Source organism: Miscanthus floridulus, chromosome 4, assembly GCF_019320115.1.
Source record: "Miscanthus floridulus cultivar M001 chromosome 4, ASM1932011v1, whole genome shotgun sequence".
Lineage (NCBI taxonomy): Eukaryota > Viridiplantae > Streptophyta > Magnoliopsida > Poales > Poaceae > Miscanthus > Miscanthus floridulus.
Genome location: NC_089583.1, coordinates 55461115 through 55468784, shown reverse-complemented (window position 1 = coordinate 55468784; position 7670 = coordinate 55461115). Strand labels below are relative to the sequence as shown.

Below are 7670 nucleotides of genomic sequence, written 5' to 3'. Positions count from 1 at the left end.
ACAAAACCAACTTTACTAACTCATCACACATATCAAAAGAACACCATAAAGTAAGGTGTTCACCAACAATTAATGCCTTTCTTAATTTATTTAATTATTTAAGAGGAATAATAAACATATATGAAAACTGCACCATTTAATCTACAAAAATTACAGTAGGTACTACATGCTCCAAGTAGGCTATTGTAAAAAGTTCACCCAAAGTTACCAATAGAAACATCCTACACAAAAATAACAAGGCAGCGAGGCTGATTTTGGCCTAAATTAGAAACCCTATTGAAAAGTGTCAAACGACAGATTTCATATTTCTCTTAGCATCCTAAATGAACCAGGAGAACCTCCAATAAATTTCATGGGCATTGGATTCATAGATTAATTATTAAAATTCACACAAGGATCATCTAATTATAAAAGGAAAATTAATAACTCAAAAACTATTCATGCACTGACTCTCAAATTTTTACCAGAGCTTCTACTCATCAAGAAGAGCTCACAATACAAATTTTATAATTTTTGGATCACAGGAACTCTAGATATAAGTTAAACAAGTTTGCATCCATTTAAAAACACATTTTAAGTTACAATTTAATTCTCCCAGAAACTTTACTACAAGTGTTCATTTTATATTTTTCCTAAATACTACTCTTCATGAGGAACACCACAAAATTTGGTTCACCAAAATTGGTCCTCTAAAACTCCACTTATGATTTTCCAAAGTTGCATGTAAATCTGGAAATAAATGAACTATCTTCAGTCCTTAAGCCACTGACAGTCGGGACCCATCGGTCAGCCGGGCCCACTTGTCAGCGAAAGCAAAGCAGAGGAACGGCACGGGACAGCATGGGATCGGTGGAGTTCGCCGACGGCGACTCTCACAAGCGATGGCACTGGCGCTACAAGCATCCCCATGACCTGGCGCACACGCTAGGCTATCTATTAGGACCGATTGCGGCCACCAACAGTGACGGCGGCGAGCAGGGCGGCATGGCAGAGCGCCTCGACGGTGAGACGCCGGTGCTGGCCGTGATAGCTTGATCTACTGCTATGTTGAGCTCCTTCATACTATGGTGAAGCTAACACACCCACTGTCATAGCTAGAGGCGGTCGGAGACGTCGTGGCACGGCGGCGATACTCCGCCGAGGCCGTGCGTGACGCTAAGACCTTACCAAGCGTAGCTAGCGAACAATGCAGGCACGGTGGTGCGGTAGGAGTACAATGATGCTATTGTGGTGGCAAAGGAATGACAAGATGTGAGCTGGCGTCGGCAATGGCATCAATGAAGCTGCTGCGACTGCTGCGGAGCTGCTACGGGTGAGCGCTGAGGCGAAGGAGGAAGCATTGGATGGAAATGTGAGCGCGGACGGTCACGGGCGAGTGCGGGGCTTGAGTTGGCGCTCCATAGCCCAATGTGGCTTGACCGAGCGTGCCGATAGTGATGCGCGGCCTCCATGCGGCGCTGAAACTCTAAACCAGTCGGGTCACTATAGCGCGCCATTAGAGCATCAATTCCAGCCTGATAGCGTATTTTCATAGCGTTCAAACTCCAAAATTGTGGCGATCTAGGTTAAGGTGTAGTTGACAAAGTTGTAGTACCAAGTGAGATATTCAACTTTGCCAATTGGAGCTCAAGCTGGTTCGGCTTGGTTTGGGAGCTACAGGGCTCCAAACATCGATACTTGAAACTGAAAATCAGTTCTCATACTTAGAAAATTTCCAAGTCACCAAATAGCCCCAAAACTGACTTGTGGGCCCTTTTTTAGCATGTTCTGCCCATTTTCATGAGATGGTCATAAAATAACTTTTGTTCCTTATAAGATTTCCTACCACTTTTCTTAAGGGTGCACAGCCATGCAAATGCCTGAAGCTGTACTTTTTAAATAGTCAAACAAAAGAGCTCTATGGGTCAACACAAGGCAAACTATTACTTGGAAGCATAATTAGGCAATATGGTCAACATGAACATTGTACCTAATGACATTCTAAATGTAGCTAAGTTGTTTAAGAGGACATTTGACACACATTTGCATAGACCACACAGTAGCACACACAAATGCTAGCATAAAACCAAGCAATTCAAATAGAAATACACATGAAATGATAACATGCATCATGGTATGATTCTTATGAATGAGATGATGATGCACATGCTCATGTGATGCAAGTGTTTTAGTGCAACCATAACACTGAGGTGTTATAGCCCTCCCCCTTATATAAATCTCGTCCCAAGATTTGACAAGCGTACCATTGTTGATAGAATTCCTTATAACATTCCCTCAAATAATCTTCTCTTTTCCAAGTTGCATCGCGTTCACTACCCTGATTACTCCACATGACCTTGTAAAACTTGACCACCTGACTCTGAGTCACTTGCTCATGAGTGTTAATTACTCGGACCAGTTTTTCTTCAAAAGTCAAATCAGATTCTAACTTGATATCCTCCAGAGGAACTCTCTCTTCAGGGACGCGAAGACATTTCTTCAACTGAGATACGTGAAAGACACTGAAGATAGCACTCATCTCAGGAGGTAATTGGATCTTGTATGCTACTTTACCACTCTGTCCTATGATTTGAAATGGACCGACATATCTCGGCACAAGATTTCGCTTCACACCAAAGCGTTGAACACTCTTCATGGGTGAGACTTTCAGATAAACGAAGTCTCCAACTTCGAACTCGATAGGTTTTCTATGGCGATCAGCATAACTTTTCTGCCTAGCTTGGGCTGCGGCCATATGGGTTTGGATAGTACGGACTTGTTCTGCAGCTTTGTTAACAAAATCAATACCATAATATCTTCTTTCACCGGCTTCAACCCAATTCAACGGGGTTCTACACTTCCAGCCGTACAAAGCTTCAAGCGGTGCCATCTTGATACTCTCTTGATAACTATTATTATAAGAGAATTCAGCTAGGGGCAACCATTTTTCCCATGAACCCTTAGATGAGATGACACACGCTCTCAACATATCTTCTAAGATTTGGTTCACTCGCTCAGTTTGTCCAGAGCTTCTTGGATGATAGGTGGAGCTTCTTACTAACTTAGTTCCCAATAACCCATCCAAGTGCTCCCAAAAGCGAGCAGTGAACTATGGCCCTCGATTAGAGACAATAGTGCAAGGTACCCCATGAAGTTGGACTATCTAATTGAAGTACAACTCAGCATAGTCAGTTAGATGGAAGTCAGTGCGAATAGGAATGAAGTGTGTAGACTTGGTCAAACGGTCTACAATCACCCAAATGGAGTTAAAATTCCTCTGAGTAGTAGAGAGTCCAACAATAAAATCCATACTTATCTCCTCCCATTTCCAACCTGGAATAGAGAGTGGCTGAAGCAATCTAGCTTTTATGTGCACAGCTTTAACTCGACAACAAGTGTCACACCTAGCCACATAAGCGGCTATCTCTTTCTTCATCTTGGTCCACCAAAAATGAGGTTTCAAATCATAATACATTTTGCTACTACTAGGATGAATATATAGTTTAGAGGAATGTGCTTTGGATATGATTTGATTTCTAAGCTGTCTATCCTTTGGGGCCACTAACCTATCCTTGAACCATAACACGTCATTCTCATCTACCTGAAAATGTTTGGTTTCTTGCTCTTTCATCTTGCGCTTGATGTGGAACACACCTGAATCTGTCTTCTATAGCTCAATAATTCGACTCTATAGAGTACAACTGACAGTGATGTTGTGAAGGACTCTAGGAAGTAGGAGTTTTGACAATTGGAGGTAACTTCCAATCAAAGAGTGGTAATGAGATTTCCTGCTTAAGGCATCCACAATGATGTTTGCCTTGCCAGGATGATAGTGCACTAGGAGGTTATAATCCTTGATCAACTCAAGCCATCTTCTCTAACGCATATTCAACTCAGGTTGAGTGAAGATGTACTTAAGACTTTTATGATCAGTGTAGATGTGGACACACATTGCCAAGCAAATAATGTCTCTAGACCTTCAAAGCATGAACAACTACAGCGAGTTCTAAGTCATGCGTAGGATAATTCACCTCATGCTTCTAAAGTTGGCGAGAGGTATAAGCAATGACTCATCCTTCCTGCATAAGAGCACCTCCTAAACCTGTGCTGGATGGATCACAAAACACATCAAAAGGTTTCTCAATGTCCGGTTGCGCCTAAAACTGGAGCCAAAGTTAGAAGGGTTTGCAGGGTATGAAAAGCCACATCACACTCGGAAGTCTAGACAAACCCCATGTCTTTTTGCAGCAACCGAGTCATAGGCTTGGCTATTTTAGAGAAATCCAGGATGAAGCAACAATAATAACTAGCACTACAAGAAATATGAAGATCTATGACAATTTTTTTATGACGATGTGTCAATTCGTTAATAAGTCATTTTGTTTTATGACGACTTTTGGGTGGAGAATGACTTTCCGACGAAAATTATGTGTTCGTCATTAAGACGCAATAAAATCGTCATAACCTAGAGAAGTAGTTTGTCTATGATGATCTATGTTCCGTCATAACATGCTACCTTGCAGTTGTAATAAATTATTGGTAATATTAGTTTGTCATAACTTTTAGTTAAATTTTAAAAGAAATTAGATAGCTAGTCCCACAGTCATTTGTATATATCAGCATGTAATTGATAATTTATCACATTATTATATATACAGCCCATCAGGCTTGCGCCGTGCGCTCCACGCGGGGGCAGCCTAGTAGGCCTGCGTACACCACATGTATAGTATGTTTATATTTTCAATATCCGTCCTGTGCTTGCTTTTTTTTAGATCTCCACCCCGTGCATGCTAATCAAATCTCCTGGGCCTCTAAATCGCGTGTTTTGCACCTGCTTGCGCATGCAAGGACCCCATGGCCCATGGGGAAACCGGAAACCTGCCTGGACTTCTTTTCCCCACATGCGCCAGCACACCAGCGGACCAGCCCAAAGCCTAGGACGTGGCCCAGCACGAGGAACGCTAGCGCTCACTTAAAAAAAACTACTGCTCCGTTCCGTCGCCTCTTTCCCCTCCTTTGCAGCCACCGCCCCGTTCCATGGAGTTTCGCGGAGGCTACCGCCCGCGTCTTTTCCAAAGCTCCAGCCAGCCTCTCTCTTCTCTACTCTCTCTCACCCAACTGACGATAGGGCCCCGCGGTGCCGCGTGGTGCAAGCCTATTGGCCGAACCACGTCACGCGCACTCACCCGGTGTCTGATCCCGCTTCCCGCTTGAACACATGCGCTCCCGCGTCCGCAAATCTGGAAAGCCGCGGCGCTCTCTCTCTATCTCTCTCTTTTTCTGGGCCGCTGCCAGGCGGGTCCGACAAGCACGTACTCGTGGACATCCAGAACATTTTTTAGGTGTAGATAGATTAGTAGCTTTGTGAAATCACAGTAGTAATTACTAATTTCTTGTTATGATGAAAAAATAGTATCTGATTGACGTTGTTATATAGTAAAGTGATTCTGTACGAGTAGTTATTAATTTCTTTAAAAACTGACATTACAAACTAATTATTGTTTTTTTATAGAGCCACTAAAATACAAGTTCGATTAATACCTACGAAATCACTTCATTTTTCCTTGATTTTCAGGAAGTGAACTCAATTGTAACATTTATTCTTATATATATATTTGTATCATCTGTTGACTTTGTTTGACATCAGACGTAGTTCAACTAATAATATGTTGGAGGAGAGGGGGAAACCTAGATAGAAAACTAATAATAGGAGATCTTTCATATATGCTTTTAGCGGAGAGAGAGGATAAGTAATATGTTAGAGGTGCTCTGAGATTAGCAGAGAAGTAGCAACCACAGAGACAATCTAGATATAAAAAAGTTTATCAAGGATTTTAGTAGTTCTCTTTATATGTGAAGTGTGACATGAGGCGTAATATGCATGCTTCACCAAGTGGATGCGCCATTTCATGGAGCCCTAACTACAACTCCTAGGTTTTCAAGGGTCTCGCATATTTCGACTGTCATATGCACCTCAAACTTTTTCTCAAGCTTGTGTGTTGGGGTATATAAATTTAGTAGACAATAGTTCTTATGATTTGCAATCTAGTAACATAAAATTCGTTGCAAATAAATAAAAGGGAAAAAAATTAAACAGAGGCTCGCAGAAATAAAGCCCATCTCGTGGATCTGGCCCATCTCAGCCCGCAAGCCACGCCTCATTCAGGCCATTAGATCAAAATGAACGACCAAGATGCAGCAAACCTCACATGAAAGCACCTCCAAAACCCTAGACAGCTCCTGGATCCACACCCTCTCCGCTTCCTCCCCTCCCGTGCGCCTCCACACCACTGCCCGCCACCTGCTGCTACCACTCCCCTCCCTCTAGATGCCGACCGCGACGCCACCCCTCCATATCCAATCCAAGGCGCCTGGAGGCAATGGATCCAACGCTAGCAGCAGAGGATCAGGTCCTGGTGGCCGTAGATTTTAATGGAGTCATCAACGAGGAAGAACCGAGGAGGCAACGGATCTAGGCAGCGTGCACGGAGGAGCTCAAGATTCCCAGGTCTCATCCGGAGTCGTCGCCCCCACTCGCTCGCGAAGAACCACAGCCACCCTGCGATGACGCAGATCATCGACGGCAAGGCCATCGCTGCCGGTGTCCGCCGCGACGTAGCCACCGATGTGGCCGCGCTCTCCTCGGCCCAGACTCGTAAGCACTCCGCTTCCCTCTATCCGCTGCCTGTGAGTTCTTGGATCAAGGCGCGTAGGCCTCAGATTGTGTGCTGACGCTGTGCTCTCTCGCTCGCTCGCTCGTAGGTTCCGAGGCTGGCCGTGGCCATCGTGGGGAGCCGGAAAGACTCGCAGACGTCCGTGAACACGAAGCGCAAGGTGTCTGCCGAGGTCGGCATCTGCTCATCGACGGCGACCTCCCTGAGGACATCTCCAAGCCCGCGCTCGTCGCCGAGGTTCATCGCCTCAACGCTGACCCCGTCGTGCACGGTACCGCCTCCATTTTTTCCATTCTCCTTCGTTGCTCGTGGTCTCTGGTTGTCAGGCTGCCAACATGCTACTCTGATTGTGTTGCGAATGTAGTAATCTCCCTGCTTGCCTGCTAACTCTGGACTCTAGAGATGGTTAGATTTCCGTTATTATGGAAATAAGGTGAATGGTATGACTCTGATTGTTTGTCCAGTAATTGAATCATGCACTGTATTACTCTGGATTGGTTGGCTGATTATTACTTGATGGCTTATTCCCAGGAAGTCGACGTCATCGGCTGCATCAGCTCCTTCCACTTCTACCTTACGCAAACTTGCATATTCGCAGGAAGTCAATTTCATCTGCGGCATCAGCTCCTTCCATTTGTTCCTTACAAAAATCCATGGACATTCATGTACGAGTCCAGATTGGGTTCTTTCCAAATTCAAAATTCTCCCCTGTAGATGTATGACCATTTAACCTATTGATTTGTTTATGAATGGAATGTGTTTGAGCTGTGATTTTAATAATTTGGACTATTTGTGTTTTGTCTGGTTCAGATTTTTTTATCATGGGCCGTCCTAAAAAAATGTGGCATGGGCTGGACCTAAAAATATTGGCTATAAAATGGGCCTCTGAAAATGCAAACAGGAATGCGAAAATAAAAAAACAGGCTGAATGTGAAATAAAAATCGGACTAAAAAATATGTTCTGTTATGCTGCTGGACTGTAAGCTAAATGGGCCCAAACAAAAAATTGTGTGGGCT

At 44.0% G+C, this 7670-nt stretch overlaps 1 long non-coding RNA gene across 1 annotated transcript; it reads left to right on the top strand.

Annotated features, from left to right (window-relative positions):
- The first annotated feature begins 6226 nt into the window (after positions 1–6226).
- Positions 6227–7433, top strand: LOC136551517 (uncharacterized). Its single transcript, XR_010782592.1, has 4 exons — positions 6227–6634; positions 6742–6924; positions 7018–7093; positions 7185–7433. It is a non-coding gene; the product is annotated as an uncharacterized lncRNA (long non-coding RNA).
- Positions 7434–7670: the final 237 nt, after the last annotated feature.